The sequence below is a fragment of the Ixodes scapularis genome, unplaced genomic scaffold (assembly GCF_016920785.2).
Source record: "Ixodes scapularis isolate PalLabHiFi unplaced genomic scaffold, ASM1692078v2 PGA_scaffold5__190_contigs__length_132052651, whole genome shotgun sequence".
Taxonomy (NCBI): domain Eukaryota; kingdom Metazoa; phylum Arthropoda; class Arachnida; order Ixodida; family Ixodidae; genus Ixodes; species Ixodes scapularis.
Genome location: NW_024609880.1, coordinates 13,712,842 through 13,734,880, shown reverse-complemented (window position 1 = coordinate 13,734,880; position 22,039 = coordinate 13,712,842). Strand labels below are relative to the sequence as shown.

Below are 22,039 nucleotides of genomic sequence, written 5' to 3'. Positions count from 1 at the left end.
TAAGATTAAGCAGGTTACATTTCTTGCAGAAAGGAGAGGTTCTGCATCTGTCTTGAAGGGAACCGCAAGTATGTATTTTGCCTTCGTGCTGATATGTTTCAGAACGTGGACTGCAAGGTGTTCACGAGCTTCTAGCACTACGTGCTGATGGCCAACTACTGCTGGATCCTCATGGAGGGACTGTATCTGCACAGTCTCGTCTTCCTCGCCTTCTTCACTGACAGTTCGGGGATTTTACGATACGTGGCACTCGGCTGGGGTAAGCTTTATTTTCAGAAGCTGATATTGCGAGAGTTTGTGTCTGATTCTCAATGGCGTTTCTGAGGTTCTTACTCACATCCTCGAAAGTTTCCTTCTTTTTTTTATAAATTTGAAGATGCGGCCGGAAGATGACTGTGAACCTTGGAGTGTTCGGGTGCTTTTAATGGCTTGTATCGCTGTTACACAATGTAAATTAGATTTGAATATAAAGGTTTTGATGGCTGGCATTTTTAATTGTCATACGCTGTGATAACGAAATCATTATAATGTCAAACAGGTGTTTCAGCATATTTAATCATAACTTCATAATGTGCCTTCAGGGAGCGCTGTACTTTATAGATAAACAGAGGCGCTCCTTAACGTTCGCTATAAAAAAAAGCGTTGGTCAATGTAGAAAGCCTCAAAACCAACAAAAAGGTCTACATGATTTGAGAAAAAAAATGAAAGCTGTTTACAAATCTCTATAATGTGAAATTAGAGCGCAGCTATTGAGGAGGAAAGGGGAGGGTACGGAGGAAGGTATGAACTCCTCCTCTTTCGTACCATTCCCTCCTTCTTTCCTTCTCCCTTTGTCCTCCCGTCCCCCTCCCCTTCTCCGCTGCTCCTCTTCTCTTTCCCTCCCCCTTCCCTCCTCTTCTCCTCCCCTTCTCCTACTTCTCCCCTCCTCGTTTCTTCCTCCTCCACATCCACTCCTCCACCTCCTCCGTATTGTCCCCTCTTCCTCTCCCATACCCCCTCCTCTCACACCTTTCCCGCTGAATTAAGCCAAAAACTTGACGACACCTGACCTCAACATCAATTCAGTTGCCCCACTAACTTTAGCGGGGAAAATGATGTCACATGGCTTCGTGTCATGTCACCTATGAAAAAATTCACTTTCTCCGCCAGATTTAGCTGGAAAAGTGACGTCACGTGACCTTATCAACAATTTATTTCCCCGCTGAATTTAGCGGGGAAACTGAATTGGTGTTGCGGTCATGTGATGTCAGTTTTACAACTATATTTAGCAGGGAAATTGAATGCGCAATGTTGCATCATCGGACGTCACAGACATGAAGACTCGTTCAGCTTTTTCGCTTAATTTAGTGGAAAATTCAGTTGGTGTATAGGTCTGTGACTTCCCACAATTCACCGCGCGGTTACGGCGTCGCCGTCGCCGTGTAGAGAGGAACAGGCGCCCGAGAGCTGCGCTAAAAAAAATGTATTCACTCAGATGGTAACACTAGAAGAATGTTGTCTTACAGTATTTGCAGTAAACAATGGTGTTGGCATATTCTCTCATTATTGCAGCACGTAATGAACAATATAATTGGAACAACGTTAAACACTCACACATCTATCTGGAGACTGCACAGACCTAGTCAGAACATTTGATGAACGTCTGACATCCGTCTCCCCAAAAGATATACTGGGACACCTCACAGCCCGCGTTAAAACAGCGAGAATCTTTGACAGGGCACTCTTAACCCTGAATGCTCAGGCTTTTTGAGTGCACGTTTTCACCTCCAGATGCTTAAAAAAATGAAAGCATATCAGGTATCTTCTTTCAATGCATTTTGAATTAAACGCATTAAAGTATCATATTTAAAAAAAAAAAAACATCATGCATTTTTTTTTAATTTTTTTAATTTTGTTTTTTTCGATCCTGAGTTTTTTGTTTGTTTTTTTATAGGTTGTTATGCCTCTGTAACCAACAAAAATTCCATGATCTGATATTTAAATATGAAGAGTAGCATAATTAACGATCAAATCATACATTTTTTATTTCCTTAAATTGTTAATTTTAATCAAGTGTTTTAATATGGTACCATGCCTGTGTAAAAACCGCTACAGAAGAATCGTTAAATACTTGGTGTGAGTGGCTCGCAGAGTAACTAAACTATATTTTACAAAAGGTCAGAGCGCAGCCAAAATCTTGAAAACGTGAAAGCGGGAACAAACATAATAAAAACGCATGATCGTGGCGTAACCACTGCAGTTGGTTGGTTCAGCCAATGATCGCAAAAGAACGTAGAGATGACAAACGCCATTACATTTCGCTCATCGCGTTACTTGTTTAGCTCCGTCGGCCTGGAGCGCTGGTTGTTCTCGAAGCTATTACGAAACAAAGCAGGGTAATACACCCTCGACCGTTCTGAAACTATTTGCAACATATAAAGAAGCTCAGTTATCGAACATTGCGCGTTGCTCAGTCATGTTGAACACGCTGATTTAGCAAGGTGTTCGGAAAACAAAACTTTAAATAGCCGTAGCTTTTTGCGATACCTCGGTACGCCATTTCCCCAAAGCCCGAGAAAGAGTAACCCACCTTCCATCACTAACGCTAGCTTTATCTTCAAGATAATATGCGGTCTGTTGTGATACAGATGTTAGATTTAAACAGAACGTCTAGGAGGTGTTTCAAAAATAAAACTGTCTGCATTATAAGCAGCCCAGTTCGGAGAAACGTCACGCGCAAAGCGGAAATTTGTGGAGCCAGGGCCGCGGTGAATTAGCATAAAAAATGTCAAGTAATAAAATAAAAATATCCATAATTTGTTGCATTGCGCTTTATATCGTTCTTCATGTAAATGTAATTCGTGTCGAATGGCAAGCGTTTCTGATCACTCATGAGTTGGCTAAAAACCCATTATATTAGTGTGTAAGTCATATATGAGAGGATTGTAATACACGACGTAACTACTCGGGTTAGTGCTCTCCCTTGTATAATATTTTATTTGTGGCGATGTAAGTGTCGGGTAATAAACCCTGCACCTTCGTCGCCACGAGTCAAACAATTGATCAATGTGCGGATTAAAAGGGATTGATATGCCGTGATGCTGGTTATGTGTGTGTGCAGGAACATTTAATTTCGTTTTTTTTTCTTTTTTTTTGCAAATAAAGAAGGTATTAGCTTGTAATACAAAATTATTGTCGCTTTCAAGAACTGGTGCACCTTTAAATTGACCTAAAAGCTTCATTCAGGCAATTTTACATTTGTAATTTTTGATATACATGATATTTTTCTTTGATCTAGTGTCTTTTAAAGAAGCTGCCGGATATTAAAATCTCCAATAAAATGACCCCAAAGCTTCTTCTAGGCGACATAATAGTTGCAAATTATTATACAAATGAGCTTTTTTATTAATCTATTATTTTTTAAAGATGCTACCGTATATTGAAATCTAATCAGCGCGCTGTTACTTTAATAAACATATGGGCACAGTTTGAGACGGATACATTCTGCTAAAGTTTAGGTAGATTGTCGCGTCAATGAATACATTTGCACTTTCTTCTCCGGTGTAAGCGCTTAGCTACGCAGCGTTCCTTCGTGGTCCTCAATAAGTTTCCATTGCAAGAGTCGCTACATTTTACTAAATGTTCAGAAATAAAAAAGAAATAATTATTCTGCTCAAAATTCAAGATAAACGCCAGAATATTATTAGCCGGGCGACTTTATGCCGCCTATTTTAACCAGTGCTGTGAGACCATTATTAAAATAGTTAAGACAGTAACTTCTCTTCTTCACCTAACATCCTTTAAAGGGTAGTAATTCGCACTTACCAGCATTACTCACAAGTGCCACACGAAGAACCTGTTAAATTGGGCACTCGGTACATGGCCCACACAATCGAGCAATTCTTGTCCACGTATTACTCTGCTCGAAACCCTTACCAAAAACACACGACATCCGCGATTTTTTTTATTTTTCTCTTTTGAGATTTTTTTATTTGGCACCAAGATTTATTTATTAGATAAGTGCACTAAGTGGGCACTTTCCCCCACCAGAGTATTTTTGATCCCGACCCTTAGATTTTAGAAAAAGAGACTGGAAAAACCGGCGACCTCCTCTTTGCGCTAAAGCCGTCGCGCATTTTATGTCGATTTAGATTTACACTTTAATTGTCACAGCCACAGCAGTACTTCATCTCAGGTTGGGACTTCCTCCCAGTGAGTGGAGTAACAACCCGTGCGACTTAGCGACCACCAATGACGTTCTCGTCGGATGTCCTCGTACGAGCCTCGGGGCGCTAATGATTTCACTCAGATTTACCGACCCAAAACGTATCCCACGAATTACGATTTGGTCAGGTGTGACCAAAGTAGTGTTCCTTCTATTTCAGGCCTCCCCGTGTTGTTCATCATTCCCTGGGCCGTGGTCCGAGCGACGCTGGGTGACACCCTGTAAGGGAGACGACGAAACCCACTCCAGCTCGCCACACCTCTCTAAGACTACCCTGAGCACGGGGGGCTTACGTTCCTTTCACATCCTCACCCTTTCGCTTTCAGGCGGGACCCGATATTTGGTTCGCGTTGCGGCGCTTTCCCGCGTCTTTTTCTTTCTTTCTTTATAGGTCGCGTACGCTTTGTCACCAAGTCCTTGCAGTCAAGTCGAGGTAGAAAGGGTTAGTGTAAGGCAGGAGAAAAAAAAATGTGCAGAATCGCGTTTCGGTGATGTGCCAAGGCGGTAAGTGTACCGACATGAAAGACGTCAGCAGCCTTTTTATTTTTGTCTCTCTCTGCTAAACAGCTCAGTGTTTTCACTTGATCGACCTACCGCTCACACTCTCTTTCTCTCTCCTTTTTTTTATTCAAACAGCTCAGGAAACGAGTCCCCTTTCTTAAGGTGCGTCAATGTTTGATCTACTCGGAGCCGAAGTGTTCCGGCATCTCCGACCGAATTTGCACTGCCCTGTTTATCCTATCGACGGAGTAGCACGCGGGAACTAGTTGGTAGGCGTTCAACCTCTGCGTTCGTTGCTATCAGATATTTGAGAGTTTGATTTTATTGGCCTGTGCAGACGCCGCTTTGGGAAATTTTGAATGGGCATCACGTCGACGTGTGCACTTGACTATAGCTATCAATACCGTTCTAGCTTCTTATCATTCATTTTGTTTTGAAAGAAGCGAAGGAAAGTATAACCTATACTCTAAGAGAGGATCCTTTGAAAGCATGCGCCCTCGCCTTTTTATGACCGTTACTCAAGACCCGTAAAACGAAAACACGTTGCGAAAGCAACTGCCACTTCTTGAACCATCTGGTTGTATTGGCCAATGGGACACAAAGAGATAGAAGGATTTAAGCTTAAACCGAAATCGAAAGGAATCTAAATCACGGAGGTTGTTTCACTAAAGCTCCTCCTAGATAGTAAACGCAGCATCTGAATTTCCGAAAACGAAAAGAACAAAGCGGTCTATAATTATATTTGACAAACCTGGAATAATCGTCCATTTTATGAAACAACAGAGCAGGGACGCGTGGCTGAAGCGCAAAAGCAAACTTAAGAGCAGTGCCCAGCGGATTTTCATTCAGGAAAACTTAACCCGATACAATAGAGAGCTTCTTCGGGCGGCGAAAGATCGGGCAAGGGAAAACAGCTATGCCTATACATGGTGCACAAATGGAAAAGTTCTAGTTCGGAAAACTGAAGGAGCACGTCCTATTCACATAAGAACCAACAGATCAGATTAAATGAATTAATTTTGCTGATGTTTGAGGGGAAACTTTTAAATGAACCAACACCGTTATTATTTGCCGAATGATGTGAATGGACTTGTACCTCGATTTTCACCCCTTTCATTGAAATGTATACATTTTAACACTAGGTCGGTAAGAAATAAATTTTTGTGTTTAGAAGAGTTTTTTACTGAATTTTCGTTTCAATTCTCCGTTATTATGCTAACCAAGACTTGGAGCACAAGTGACTTTGATGTTTTTAGATTGCCGAACTATAGAACCTATTATTTAAACAGAACCAGCAGCCGAGGTGGCGGGATTGCGTTGCTACTTTACAATAGTACTGAGTGCACGTTGCTTGATTGTTACAGTGCAATTACTCCTGATTATGAAGTACTTTCGCTGTGTTCGGGCCACACAGTGTTTTCTGTTTGCTATCGACCACCAAACGGAGATGTTTTAAAATTTTTCGAATTCTACGATCAATTTCTTGCATTTGTGACCGAAAATGGAAAACTGTTAATTACAGGAGGGGATTTTAATATAGATATGGGTAATAATAGCCAGTCAGCCAGAGATTTTGACGCACTTATATTATCAAATGGTTTCATTAATGTGATTAACGTACCAACAAGGGTCACAGCGGATTGTCTATCCGTCCTTGATCTGTTCATTACGAACTGTGTGCAATCTAATTATGAAGCGGGAGCTATATCGTGTTGCATTAGTGACCATCTTCCTGTGTTTCTTTACGTTGAAAAAAATGGGCCAGCTGTAAACAAATCATCCGAAATACTTTACCAGTCAATTACGGAGACAGCACTTAATGCGTTCCAGGATGCAATCTTGCATACAAATTGGAGCTATATAAGCAATTTAAAAGAGCCAAACGAGATTTATAATACCTTTTTGAGCAGTTTTAAACATTTATATTGTACTCACTTCCCTGTAAAAGTGCGTAGGCTAACCGGAAAAATTCGTAAGCCGTGGATCACGCCTGAATTGCGGAAGGAAATGAAAATAAGAGATAACTTGTATAAAAAATTTCTAAATACTCGCACACCCGATGATTTGACCATTTTCAAGCAATATCGAAACAAAATAACAAAGAAACTACGATGTGCGCGAACTGAATATCACTCCTCATTTATAAACGATAAAAACTGTAGACGTGACGTGATGTGGTCTAGATTAAATTCAGTCCTGCACCGCAGTTCCTCACATGCCCCCCTTTCAAAACTGCAAGTCAGTGGAAAAGAATTATCCGGAAGAGAATTAGCTGACGCATTTAATGATTTTTTTACAAGTATGGCTGTCGGCGATGACTCGCCTGGCACGTGTTGCGATTATGTAAATGTACAAAATGACAGATTTATGTTTTTGCATCCTATTACCGAGGAAGAAGTGATAACAGTAATCAAAAATATAAAAAACAGTAATAGCTGCGATATCGACGGCTTACAAATTAAGCCCGTGAAGCACGTAGTTCACATCCTTGCACCAATTCTTGCTAAAATATTTAATCAATGTATAGCGGCTGCTGCTTTTCCAGAAAGGATGCAAGTTGCAAGAGTAACTGTTCTTTATAAAAAAGGGGAGAAAAATAATTTGGCTAATTATAACCAGTCTCTATTCTGCCCATTTTTTCAAAAGTATTTGAAAAAATTTTACATTCAAAACTTTCGAACTTTATCGATAAATGTAACTTGTTAACCCCATACCAATTTGGCTTCCGTAAAAACAAATCTACTGAAATAGCATTACTTGAACAAAAAGAATACATACTTACACAGTTTGAAAGCAAAGCTATTGTTGTTGGTATATTTGTGGATTATTCGAAAGCTTTCGATTTAGTAAATCATAATACATTGTTAAAAAAGCTTGCATGCTACGGTATTCGTGGACAGGTGTTGTTGCTTTTGAAGTCATACTTATCTCATCGAAAGCAGGTCGTTCAAATAAATAATATGTGCTCCAAGGTTCAACCCGTCCTTTGTGGCGTGCCTCAGGGTAGTATACTGGGGCCGCTACTTTTTAACATTTATCTTAATGACATTGTGAACATCAACCCTACTGTCATATTCATAATATACGCGGATGACACAAGTATTTTCTTTTCTGGTAATGACATCCACAAACTTGTAGACAAATGTAATTTTACAATGAAAGCAATAGAAAAGTGGTCAGTTTCTAATTCCATGCAGATAAATGAAGTAAAAACTAAAGCAGTCATATTCAGACAAAAAAACAAGACAATTCCAGTACATAAAGATATCATCCTAAATTCACGTTCTATAGAAATTGTTGAACATTTTAAGTGCCTTGGCGTCGTATTTTCTTCCACTATGTCGTGGGATAGCCACATACGCCATATAGTAACTAAGACAGCTCAGATCACAGGCATTATAGGTCGTATTAAATACCTTCTTTCCACAAAAAGTAAGTTACTCCTTTATAATTCGCTCTTCTACTCTCATTTAAACTACTGTCAATTGGTATGGGGAACAACAACAATTTCAAACCTTCAACGTGTTCATATATTACAAAAAAATGTCTTCGTCATATTTACAATGAGCCTTATGGAGCGCCAAGTACTAACTTGTTCCACCGCTCCCATGTGATTAGTGCATTTAACTTGTATAGATATCGATTAATTACCAGGTATAAATTAGAAACACGAAACAATATTACTAACTAACGTGATCTGGCTCATCTTCAAATAAAGAATATAATTAGTTACTCAACAAGACATAGAGAAAATTGGGTAGTGCATACACCTCGTTCGAACTATGGAAAAGATTGCCTAAGTTTCATACTGCCGTCTTTATTAAATGAATATCATCTTGTGCATTTTGATTTATTTACCTGTAAGTACAGTGAACTCCGTAGAATGTATGAAACTGACAGAGTATGATTTTTTACGGTTTGTTTTTCGTTTAATTGTGTGCGCCCTAAACATTTATGATCACAATTTTTTTTTTGTTTTGTTCTTTGGTAAGTGTGTTGTTGCAATGTATTGTTAAGATTACTTTCCTTCCCGCCTTTTTCTTTTTGTTTTTCTATTTTTTTTTCCCTTTTGTAAGTACTTTAGCAGGATGCTGCTTAGCTGCCAAAACTAAGGGTCTGTGGACGCGTCAAGCTGCAATGCTGCAGCTTTTTTCCACAGTTCCTTCATCTTTGTACAAGGTGAAAATAAACTGATTTGATTTGATTTGATTTGAAACATAATGTCTGCTTCTTGAGAAACAAGAAGGGGGTAACTCGAAGATGAACAATGTAGTGCATTCAGTTACTTAAATATACTAAAATATTTTTTCTTAGATATTAAATTACAGAGGCCAAGAGTTGAACCCGTTGTTTTGTGTGTAATTTATTTCATCAAGAATGCGAGAAAATGACGTTCAGAAGGTCAAAAAGGTACCGCATGGTTGTAAAAGCAAATAACGACATTAGCACCTATCCATGTAACCGTACAAACTTACAAAACAATATGTCAGCTATTTGGAGTGTTCACATCCTCTGATTTCACACTGAGTCAGCGTTTGTTAGACGTAAAGCATCAAAGAAAATTTGCTCTACTATATTGAGCCAAAGCTCGTAATCAATGTGGATTGGCGGCAGAAAATAAACAAAGCGGCCCTTCTTGTATCGAGATTCTCAGATTCAACTTACAAAGTGACCTTTATTTTGCTTAGTTATGTACCGGCCGATTTGTAAGAAAGCGTCTACCCACTTGAATACTTTTATTTCAGTAGCGAAACACTCGTGCTGACAATGCAGGATTTCCAGTGTGGTGCTGATACGTACTTTGGATATAAATACAACTACACACTCACAGAAATGCACGCTTTTGCACAGAAAACACTTCAACGTTACTTGGCTGTTGTGGAAAGGGCGGCCACCTTCTTGTACTCTTTAAATTTCTCAAACTGCCATCAACCTTCACTTGGTTTTTATTACACTTTCATTAACCTTAGCATTCACTACATTGGTCGCTGGGATTATCGAAACATAAGATGACGATATAACCATGCCTAATGCATGCGAGCCTTGAAACAAAAACTGAACTTTGCTACAAAGGCTACACAACGTACCCGAATTCAAAGCGTGGGCCCAGAAGCCGTTCATAGGAATTTTGAACAGTTGTCTGAAATTCTAATAAATATAATGTGGAGGTAGTTTTAAAAAAATCCGGTCAAAGCATTGTTTATTTTTTAGACTGAGAACATTTCTAAGGAAGAAGACTTCTGCAATATGTAGCGTGATAATTATTATGATGCAATTAAATGCAAAGGTTTAAGCGAGCTGGACAAGTCGTGATAATTACTCGATTTCACTGATTTGATTACTATTTATTGACTTATTTGGCACGAGCAATTTGTACGAGCAATTGGAAGTATATAATTTTTTATGAATGTCACACAATACTTTAGAGCACACCAAGTATTAAGCTTAAGAAATCTACACAAATATGAACCATTCCTCCATGAACGAGATTTCATCTGGTTCATGAAAAAATTATAGAGATCAGAAGCTGAATTTTCAGATACCAGATTTTTTTTAACCAGCACCCAACGATTTGAGACCTTTTAAATAGTGCCAGGTCACACCTTATTTATAAAAAAAAACGCGAAAGAAATTTTATTTACGGATGAAAAAAACAACGAAAACTATGTCCTAAGCTTCTTGAATAATAAATGCATCTGATAGCACAAAAACAAAGTTATTTTGTAAAGATCTGTTGAAGCAAAATGTAATATTATACATAACTAGCCCACCTCTCTTTGCACACCACTGGTTGTTTCTTAGTTGTTTTCTTTTGTATTTGTTTTTTTACTGTATAGCAGTGAAAGCATGTCACTCTTGTTGTTTTGTTTTACTACAGCTGTTGCCAAAAAGGGTGGCGTGGTCTCGTCAGGCACTTCAAAGTGTCCATAGCCATGTCCCTTGAGACTTTCTGTAAGTCTGTCTCAAATAAACTCATACAAACAAACATATCACGAGAATTTTGATGCCGGTTTTAAAATTGGGTTTAACCGTTGGCATAGTTCAAAAAAGGTAATTTTAATTCGCTTTTCGTAATACTAACTTTAGACTCGATTTATCACGTGACACTAAAACTGAAAAGCACGCAAGAACATCTCTTTCAACGTCGCGAACAATGTTTGGCGCATCTTAGCTGCTTTAACGTAACCGAAAGACATCGCAGCATCGGCCGGCGTCAATGCACGGCATGTTCCAACATCCACATTTGGGCCAGTTCCACAGCGTTGACGCTACCTTTAAGTAAACGAGAGCACTGCCAAAGCCAGCGCACAAGCCGATTGGTTGATCGACGTTGCAGCGCACTCAAAAAATTGTCACTTAAGCTTTCACACATACAAAAAAAGAATAAAACTCTCACACAGCGCTCACTAACATCTTTGTATTGTTATTTAGCGCTGTGTGGAATTTTATTCCTTTTTTCTTTTGTGTGTGAGAAAGCTTGACTGACAGTTTCTTTATTGCCATGCAAAGTCGACCAACATGAATAACGAACTCACTCAATCTGAGGTTCTAAGTGCTCAGTGGCACTTCAATCTTTTCTCAACTCGCCCGCGCCTTCGAAAGTTAGTAGTTCTTTCTCTCAGACGGTCTGCAAGAATACACCGTGTAGACACCAGTCATGGATAAGTTACTTTTAAAAAGTAATTCGTTACAGTTACAGTTACTTTCAGAAAAAAGTAGCGAAGTTACCGTTACAGTTACCGCAACAAAGAAGTAACTGGTTACAGTTACAGTTACTTTAAAAAAAGTAACGACGTTACTTTTCAGTTACTTTTCTATAACACAAGAATTAACGAAAAACTAGTGTTTGAAAGGAAAAAAATTTAGACACGAATCAGTCGGGCTTCCACCATAGCGGTAAATTCAAACTTAATAATTTAGCTGGAAAATTAGTCAATATTATGAAAAAACAAAGACCAAATTTCAACTGGATGTGTTTTCTCAGATTTTAACATGAAGACTTTTGTCGGAGTACTCCTTGTTGCAAAGTTTGCATACTGCCGTGAAATAGTTAGCAACCACCTTCACCACGAAAAAATACTCTCTGTTCGCCGGCCATGCTAGTTCTTTGTTCTGTTCTCATCAACATCCCTATCCTTGGCAGCACTAGCACATTTCTGGCTCGTTGACGGTTGCGCTGAGTTCATGGACTACTTTGATATATTTCAGCTCGTTCCCGCAAACCAGAAACAAGCTCTGCGCAAACAACAGTAAATTTTGCCTACACCGTTGAAACCACGCCGGAGTAGTGGCGCAAATCAAAATACGAAACATGCGCAGTGCGGAGTAGTGGCGCTAATCAAAATACAAGAAGTTCCCTCCGCGTGTATTGTTTTTTCACGGTTGATTCATCCAATTAAAAAGCCTGCGCAGAAAAAAAAAAATCGCAACAGAGATAGTGCTTCAATATACTAAGATGTAAGTGTTCAGTTACAAAGTACAAGCAAGTACGCAAGTACGTAAAGCTAACTACATTCTTCTTTTTTTTCCCCATCAAATCTACATGTGACTATATTCGGATAGTGACTCGCGAGAAAGAACGTATTCTCAAGTTTGTACAAGGCCAACTGACACTCGAAATTTTGGAACAGATAATTTGAAAAGTGCAAGGAATAGCTATGTTATACTCGTTTAATGATATATTATTCACAACTAACTGAAAAGTAACGACAAAAGTAACGTCGTTACTTTCATCGTTACCGCAGAAAAAGTAATAGAACTACGGTTACAAGTTACATTCTTAAAAAGTAACTCGTTACAGTTACAAGTTACCGAAAAAGTAACGAAATTACAGTAACGCGTTACTAGTAACGCGTTACTACCCAAGACTGGTAGACACTCATTAAGAGGATGAAAACAGCAGAAAGGTCTTTCAGCTGCAGCACCTCCAGCGAGAGCCAACATTCTTTGATTCGCTTCAATCGCGCACGCACATCCAAACTAAAACTGAAGGCAACGAGCCCGTGCTGGATGCCGTGCACCCGAATGAAAAAAAAAAAAAAAACTATTAAGCGCAAGATCACGGCCCATTCACTGTGCGTGTTTAATCTAACCTGTGAAAGTAAACGCTCGGAGACTACGGCACTGTTTGGTTCGGAGACTTTGGCGCTGTTTGGTTCGCTACATTTTATCGCAGTGTTGTAGCGCTCGGACTTAGTTTGAAATGGAGCATAGCTGATACTATCAGACCCTGGCAACCATCGTAAAATTGTAAAAAGAGAGACAAAGCTTTTTTTTTCTTTTTGTTAGGGCATTTAATTACTGTACCTAAGTGTTTGGATAAAGTTTTACATATTAATCAGGACAAAGCGCATTTTGAGTACTTTTTGGCAACAGTTGCTGGACGACCAACGTCAGGCAAGACTTGTTCAGGATCATCCGAGGACCAATCACCGCGTCCATCGTGGTGAGTTTTTTACACTTTTCTTTAAAGAATTTGGCAAGTCGCGAGAGCCGTTTTAGACTGCGAGCAATATGAACCCAGAAAAATAATAAAAAAACTTTAGATAACGGTTAAGCTTCGCCTTTGAGAGTGGAACGCGATAGCGTTACCGGGCCCCGTTCGCATCACTTTTCCTTTCGCTTTTCATACTCTTACTGTCAGTGAGCAGGAAGCGCAGAGCACATGGCCTAGTCTGTAGCGTGTCTGGCTCGCAACCGAAGGGTCGTGGGTGCAAATCTCGCCTAAGATTCTTCAAATGTTTCGATAAGAAAAATAAATTTATTTCTGAAAGGAAATCATTTGAGACACGCGGCGACCTTTATTCCGCATTACATGTCTTGTCTTTTAATCACTTCCCTTCCACGCCTGGTGTCACCTTCCCCGCTATCCTTTGAAAGATGTAAGGAAACGTTTAAATAAACAAAAAAATGCAGCTCGCACTTCCACTGTCTTATCAAAACGATCAGAATGCTATTCCTTAAGCTTTCTTGTTGTTCTTATTTTATTTCGCAAATATGCATCCACGAATGAAATTCTACCAGCTCAGCGTCAGCTAGTAACGCGAAAAAGCGTAAGGGACTCGCAAGTTACAGCCGAAACGCGACCGAGAAATACTTCATTTTGCTCGCCACAGGCGCTGCCCAAACTTAAACCTTCAAGCTCATGGTGCCGGGAAGGCGTGTCTTCTCAGACCGACGTGTTTGCCGCGTCCTCAAAGAAGTTCCTTGCTTTAATACAGACTTAATTTTTGAAACATTAAAACAACTTGTACGCAAATTTAAAAAAAAATAAGAAAATCCTGTAAAGTATAATCTTTGTTGTAAAACTTCTTTTTTTTAACTTTTCATAGCTTTTAAGAACGAGCTTACATGTGAAGCTTATCGGCAACAATAGAACGTTGGAGAAATAAAGACGTGCAGAAGTGACAAAAGGTAGTTTCATTTGCGTTTACTTAACCCGGGATATGCGTGTTCTGATTTCTTCAACTCAAAAGGATCGCATGATCTTACTCACAACGCCGAAGTTGTGTGAAGAAATTCAGACATTTTTACAATAAAATTACACCTTCAGTTGAATGTTCGCTTTTATGTAAAGCGATAGCGCGGAATATTTTTTTTTATTTCGTCGCACCACGGGTGAGCGCATATTGCACGCACGTGAATGAGATACTTAAATGCACGAAAATAAGATGCACAAACTAAAGTGAATATCGCGAACATTTTTGAGGTGGTTTATGATATTCTATTTTTTAAATATTTTGAACCGCAATCTTGTGAATGACTCCGTGAGTTTATTCAAAACGTTAATGGCCGATTTTTAAATTATATAAAGTTTGCCAATCGATGGCAAGGGCTACACTTCAAAATCACCAACGAATGAGAGAAACAATTTATTCCTTGAATATCAAAATTCATCACATAAAAATACGCAGTGCGAAGTAAACCTTTTTCATTTGAGTATATACCTTAGATAACCGACAACGTCATGAGTTAAGTAAATGATATTTTACAACAAAACGATTTAACTGTAGAAGTGGGCATATTCTAAAACCGACTTGTAATTTCGCAGCAACGCTTGCTCTTATCACGTCCAACTTGTCGTTACGATTTAGTTTTAAGGCTGGGAAACTGGGACTTCTTGAAATTTCATAAAACCGAAAAATGGCTTAGACGCATCAGGCGCAGACTTTACAATGTTTCTCAGTTTAAGCTGGTCGAAATTCTGAATTGCTTTTTGTCACAAAATTTATAAGTTTTTCTTATTGTCCTATTTTATGAAACACGAAACTCCCGACTTGCCAAATAGAAAGTATCCTCCTTTCGCTCAGTTAAACTTCAATCTCAGCTTAAAATTTTGACCGCTATAAGGCGTATTTGCAGAAAGTAAAGCTCGTTTTACGAAGTCCGGTGACGCACTACGTGAGATCACCAGTTTCAACACTGGTAGGAACTGGAAGAAAGAAAAGAAAAAGAACGCAATGGAGACGTTTTTCAACTTAAATCCTTGCGTCTAGACGCCCGGATTAAATCTATAGTTCCAACGTGTGTAGCTTGAATAGTGCTGTTTGCCAAAGCTGCTATACTGCAACTATGACGCAAGCAAGAAACCTATCGGTGTATCATACTAACGTTGTCATATATTTCTTCAATCAAAACAGAAATGACAGGGTTTAATAAATCGAAATTTGTGCGCCGAATTCACGTAGCAGTCCACCACTCAGTGGAAGAACATAAAAAAGTCAAAACCGTTGGCAACTCCCTGTAATGCCGAATTAGAGCGCAGCTCTTGAGGAAGAGGAGGAAAGGGTACTGAGGGGAGGGTATAGCTCTCCTTCTCCTCCTTCTCCTCCTTCTCCCCTCATTCCTCAATCTCCTCCGGGGGGGGGGGGGGGGAGGGGTCACGTGGCCTCGGGGTGGCTCATGTGACCTTGGGGTTCACGCGACCTGGGGGGGGGGGAGGGGGGCGTCACGCGACCTCGGGGGGGGGGGGGGGGGGGTCTCGTGACCTCGCGGTTACGCCGACGCCGACGCACCTCAAGCCGGAAACGGGCCCTTCAGAGCTGCGCTCTAAAACGAGAAGCACAAAAAATAACTGTACAATACTTTATTTCTGAATGTTTTATTCTTTCTAGGGCTTGGTGCGCCCCACACAAAGCGTATTTGTCATCTCGGTCGTCAACGTATATCGAGGCAGTGGTTCCTGTTGCGCCACAGTTCGATAAATATAAAAAAGCGCCCTGCTGGCAACACAGGGCCTCCTTTTTTTACGGTTCAGACAAAACGATATCTAGGACATTTACATAAACATATTTCGTTGAGCATTACAGGTGAACCATTGCGCCTATTTTGAGCACAAAAAGCAACAAGCTTCATTGAAGCATGAATGCGCAGTACACAAACAACTTGCCATAGTAACGCAAGTCCTTTATCGAGTCCCTCAACTCAACGAAACGACTCAGAGCCAGCACTGCCGCGGTTTGATGTTTATTTTCCCATGCTTCTAGCAACGTCAGAACGTCAGGAGGCCACAATCCAACCGCTTATTCCCTGTCTTCTTTTCTTTTTATTCCGAGGTTGCTTTGGCTACATTGAAGAAGAACACGTTAACGAGCCACTTCACAAAGGGTTATATTGCGTTGCAGTCATGGTCCTGGTGTCAACATGTGCACGAGACTAGACGCTATACACTATTCCATTCTAGTGGCGCCGCTGCTGAAGCATAAATGCCACTTCAGCCTCCACTGCATTTGATCAAGAAGTACGCCTCTATTTAGGCGAATGTATTCAAAGTCTACCTGAGCATTTTGCCATATACTCTGAGGTGAACTAGAAAAAGCGTCCGAACCCAAAAAAGAGACGGGGAAAAGAGATAAAAAGTATGCACATGGTCCACCTTCAAGCATATATCCACCTGCAATCACGTAAGGTCCGTCACTTTCCCAATAAGAATGACCACCAATACTGGTGTGGCATTGATAGACGTTGGGCGCTTTAATTTTAAACTTCCCCACAGCGTACTGATTCCTGGTCAAGTATATTTGTTCGGAGCGGCAGTATAATTAACCATAATCTAGTTTATTAAGGGAGGGTGTTAAATCGTGTATTGGAAGCCACTCTTAATCGTGATGTCGGGGTGCTGGTGACACAGTTTCAGATAGAGGTAAAGGAGTGAATGTTTACTGCGTGTTGCAAATTAAGTCTGACCCAATTGAGATTTCGGAGCCCTGACGCGTTACGTAGCGTCATGGTCAAACGAATCAAGAAGAGCGGCGCGCGCTGCCGTCCAGAGACTCCAGAAATTTTTGGCGAAGCTCTACTAAACACACGCGTCGCAGACATGCTCCAGGCAACGCGTGGTAAACCGACATCTTCACAGTTGACATTCTGGCATTGCTCTGTTTTTCGTTGATCGAAACACAATAACAAATTCAAACATAGACGTTACGGTGAGCTTTCCATCCATCGCGAATTGCGACCACAGCGACGCTTTCGGTCGCGCGCGTCGCTAATAGGACACCGCACTGTTTACAAACAACCCCACACGAGGTTTTAGCAAATGTACAGTTCCCACACACGATGTGTGGAGACTGTGTGTGCGCAGAAACCAGATTTGCATGAAGGTCTGCGCATGCGGCCCGCCAACAGCAGCGCCACCGCTGCACCGGGACGTCAGGGCCACGCGTCGGCGCGTAGTTTCAACAAAGCGCGTGATCACCGTTCTTGAATACCGGAATGAATTTTCTAACTTTCCATTTAGAGTGGAAAGGTGTCCGGGTCTGGTGCACGGGCACCAGACCCGGACAAGCTACCTCATGGAACCTTTTTGTGTGGTGCCATCAGCATGATATTGCTGAAATAAAATATTATTTACTTACTTACTTATCATCGACGAACTGCCCGATTACTACTTTGAGAAGCACTATATATCACGTTTCTTTTCTCGAAGATTTTGGAAGAAATACGAACAAGACAGGTGATTGATAGGACCCACCACCCCAGTCGGCTAGATAGTATATTGTTTTCATCGCGTCATAGGAAGCAGGTGGTATATTAGGGACGTAAATAATAACAATCGTTAATTTTTTATATCTAACAATAGGTAAAATAACATACTAGTCTGGCGAGGTTTATACCCCATGCCTCTGCTGGGGCACGCGTGTGATGCCAACTGAACCAAGCGTGCTGAATTCTGTTGCATGATTTGTTGGTAAAACTTTCTTGAGTCTATCAATACTGATGACATTATACTATGGCTGGCGGTTCTTCAGTTTCTTCTATGTCAGCTGTTATTGTTTCTTTGAACAATTTTTGTGACTATATAAGCATCTACGTCCCTCATGCTGCAATGCAGAATTGGAACATGTATACCTACTAAACAAATGTATACTTAAATGGAAGAATAAATAAATAAATATATAACTTAGCATTAGAAGATATAAAGCTAGGAATAGTTCTTACAGCTTAGAATGTTTCTACAATATTATGTGTTGGAATTCTGCAAGCCTAAATGGCGGACACTTTCCAGGCGTTTTATCAAGGTGTACAGATGCCTGTAAAGGTGATTGTCACCTATTCACCTATTTATTTCTACTCTAGTTTATACTTAGGGTTGTTCGTTTTCGGGTTTTATATTTTTCTAAATTCGGGGGGGAAAATCGAGTGCTATTTTTCAGGCTGATAATCGGGGAGAAATCGGTTTTTTTTGAGGAAACCTTCGGAAATCTGGGTTTTTTCGGGTTAAATACACGAATGTATTCATTAGTTTTTTTTTTTTTTTTTATTGGAGGGTATTCCGAGCTGTTTATTGCTAACGCGTTAAAATTAGGGATGTGTTTCAAGCTGGTAACGGGGGGGGGGGGGAGGCGGGGGGGGGGGGGGGGCATCAGGGTTTTCCAGCTTCGATCGCCGTCGGTCGCTTCAAGGGAAGTACCGCCCAAGGAATCCTCCTCTCTCTCAGGTGCCAACAAAAATCCTGACCGTTCGAGGGACGGTCGTCTTCGATCAGATATTTCGCTATGAAATAAACTTGTTAAGTTTTTTCCGATCTGTTTACGCGACTGACTGGCTCGAACGTTGTTCGTGAGAAAGGTTGGACGTCAGCTCGATGGCCATGCTACCCGAGAGACCCTGTTGGGCGTCGACACCTCAGCGATCGAAGGGGGACTGATAGTGCATTTCACAAGCTGCGTGCAGCAGGGCCGAAGCTACGTGACGTGCCGACGCGCTTCCACCTGCACAGCGGGGGGACGGAAATGTCCCTCCGAGGCCCACCGCCTATTGTCGATATTCCTCAGCCGGCCTCCGTAGAATGCCACGGTGAGTTAGGCGCGCTCGCTGGGCAGTTGGTTGAGAGCCGTGTAGCGACCACAGTGCTGTACGCAGCTTGCGAAATGAACTACAGGTCACTGTTGTCCCGAAGTAGGGTAGATAGCGTGTGTGCACGGCAAACTCCGTGCGGCGTAAAAATAAAGAGGTTGTTTATGTGGTTTTGGAATTCGGGGAGAAATCGGGTTTAACCCGATTTTCCTGAAACATGTTCGGGGTTTAAAAATCGGGTAAAATTGGGTTTTACCCGAAAACGAACAACCCTATTTATACTTGAGGCACATTAAGAACCCTACTTATTGTGAAAAATTGGACTCTTGCTTTTAGTGATCAGCATGGAGGGCAAGGGCATTTTGCAAGGATATCCGTACTACGTAAAAACTTATCGAAACACTCCTTCGTGATGTTCGAAATGGCACAAATCAATGGCGAACGAAACATACATTAAAAGTAAGGAAGTTAAGACATACATAACGCAAAGAATACAACCTGATTGCTGCGAGATAAAGTTATGCTGTACCGAGTTTGTTCATGTGAATAAACTTTACAAACCGGATCGACCACTGAATTAACTTGGTTACACGAGAGCATGTAATAACCTCTCTAGCATTTACTCGGCTGTCATTCAGGGGCAAACCAAATTGGGGGCTCATGTTTGGCTAAGTAAGTCAGTTGACGGCTGTATTGAAAGAAATAGGGAATTCTTCATGGTGAATTTCCATAACCATTTTACCAACTTGGCCTACACGCGTCACTTATCAACTCTTTTGCGCACAGCCATATCGCCCTACTTTGAAGAGGATAAAAGTAAAAGTTATTAGAATGGACATTTGGGGGAGTTTGTAGGTGATCAGTGTATCCTTCTTTTTCCTCGTCCTGTCGCGCTGTTTTTCCCTACGAAAAAAGTAGTTTTTCGGGAGCGGCTAGAAGTGTCAGTAATGGTTGATTTTGGTTGTAAACCTTAATGATGAGCTGCTATTCACCAGCAGGCAACGTTGTTAGATTAGGTCAGTTACGGAACTGCTCATAGATGTTTCTCGCACGAGCAGTACCCTACCTTCTCTCATCACGGCTCGCCTCCCGTCGCTCCACGTGCCGGACGGCTGTTATGGTGTGCGCAGTGTATTATATCGAATACGCACGTTGCGAAGAACATCGTCTAGATGACGTTCCACCGTACACTATAAAACCCACAGTTCTGCAACACAAATCTAGATGGCGCTTCAAACGACGGGAGGCGGACTGCAGTGAGTGAGCAGGGGTACTCCTCTCCGCGGGAGTTCCCCAACTAAGGTACTCTATTAACGTTAGCAGCGGGTTCATAGCTCACATGTCACGTTAAAGGGGCATGCTCTTTAGTGAGCGCGTTGGTAATGATGTAAGTTTAGAAAGAGTTATATACGTAAGGACAGGGAACGGGACAACACATCTTTCAACTTTCAACAAAGCAATGATTTATTGCCGGACGCTTCGCTTTCGGAACTCCGCTATAGGAGAGCGAAATTTAAAAGAAGGGGGAAGGGGAAGTAGGGAGGCAAGACAAGGCTCCGGGAGAAAACTGAGGGAAAGTAAACCGCAGAGACAGCGGGAAGGAGAGAAAGGGAGGAGGCGTCCCGATTTCCCTCTCAGGAGCAAGGACCACTCGCCTGCCCGCCAAGGTCGTCAACTCCGGTCTCAGGAATGTCACCTCTCTCTCCGACAGCGACAACGAGCCCGACAAAATGCTCTTCGGCGCCTCTTTTATGGCGTATAGCCTCCACGATCTCGTGCCCGTAGCGATTCTTGTTGGCCCCGCTGTCTCTGCGGTTTACTTTCCCCCAGTTTTCTCCCGGGGCCTTGTCTTGCCCTTCTCCTTCCCCTTCCCCCTCCTTTTAAATTTTCCTCTCCTATAGTGGAGTTCCGAAGGCGAAGCGTCCGGCAATAAATCATTTGTTTGATGAAAGTTGAAAGATGTGTTGTCGCGTCCCCTGTCTTTGCGTACATAACTCTTTCTAGTCGTGTGCCCGGCGCTGTAATTCGGTCACCCCTAAGTTGACATCCGGGTGGAAGCTACGCGCGTGTTGCACCAGTCGTGCGTCGATCTTTCACCACGTGATCATGCCCCCGCCAATAGCCACGAGCAAAGAGGGAGGTCGGGTGATGAAAGGGAGGCGGCTGGCTGGTCCGGCGGAGGCGTAGCTCCTACAACACTATCAGCTTAGGAGTGAGCGGAGTATAGTCGGAAATCGGCTAAAGTTTCGGGTAGTGGCGAGACGAGAAGTGTGCTTTGTGAGGACGCTAATCTGAAATCGGTGCTCACTGAAACCGACGAGCGGATGACGTCCGTGCTGATTTCTATCACCCAGTGAGACGCACGATCCATAACAGGCGGTCCCCGGCAAATGCTAGCTAGAAGACAAGGACACCTCACATTACCTTATTGATGGTGGATTCTTGACCCGCCCCAAGCGGAAAACAATCTGAAGCTCCTGCAGCGTCGTACAACGAGCGTCGCCCTCGTTGTATGACGGTGCACGACGCGCTAGAGTCGGTGTTGACACAACCTAGGTGGCGCTGCGTGGGTGCTCTATAGTCGTTCTCAAAATGAGAAGGACAGGCTTATGTGTGTGTGTCTGTGTGTGTGTGCGTGTGTGTGTGCGCGTGTGCGTGTGTGTGTGCGTGCGTGCGTGCGTGCGTGCGTGCGGGTGGGTGGGTGGGTGGGTGGGTGGGTGCGTGCGTGCGTGCGTGCGTGCGTGCGCGCGTGCGCGCGCGCACGCAGTGTTAGAAAACGCACGCACGCAGTGTTAGAAAACGCGCGCGCGTGTTTTCTAACAGCTGGTCTCTAGCAAGCGTTCTATACCGTGCTCCGGCTGCGCGCGCGAGCTGGATGTGCGCAAGACGCATCAGCTTTGTTCAGGGTAAGGATCTCGCGCTAGTGGCGGGACAACTGAAATGCCTCCCTGCCCTTTAGGCGTCGCCAGTTACGATACCTATGTCATTTTAGAGAGAAGCGCTTCCCTTGTCTTCTATTTGGTATTTGTAGATTGC

General features: G+C 42.0%; 1 pseudogene; it reads left to right on the top strand.

Moving 5' to 3' along the window:
* The window catches only part of LOC120850147, a 124,525-nt pseudogene that overhangs the window by 3,436 nt on the left and 99,050 nt on the right, over window positions 1-22,039 (top strand).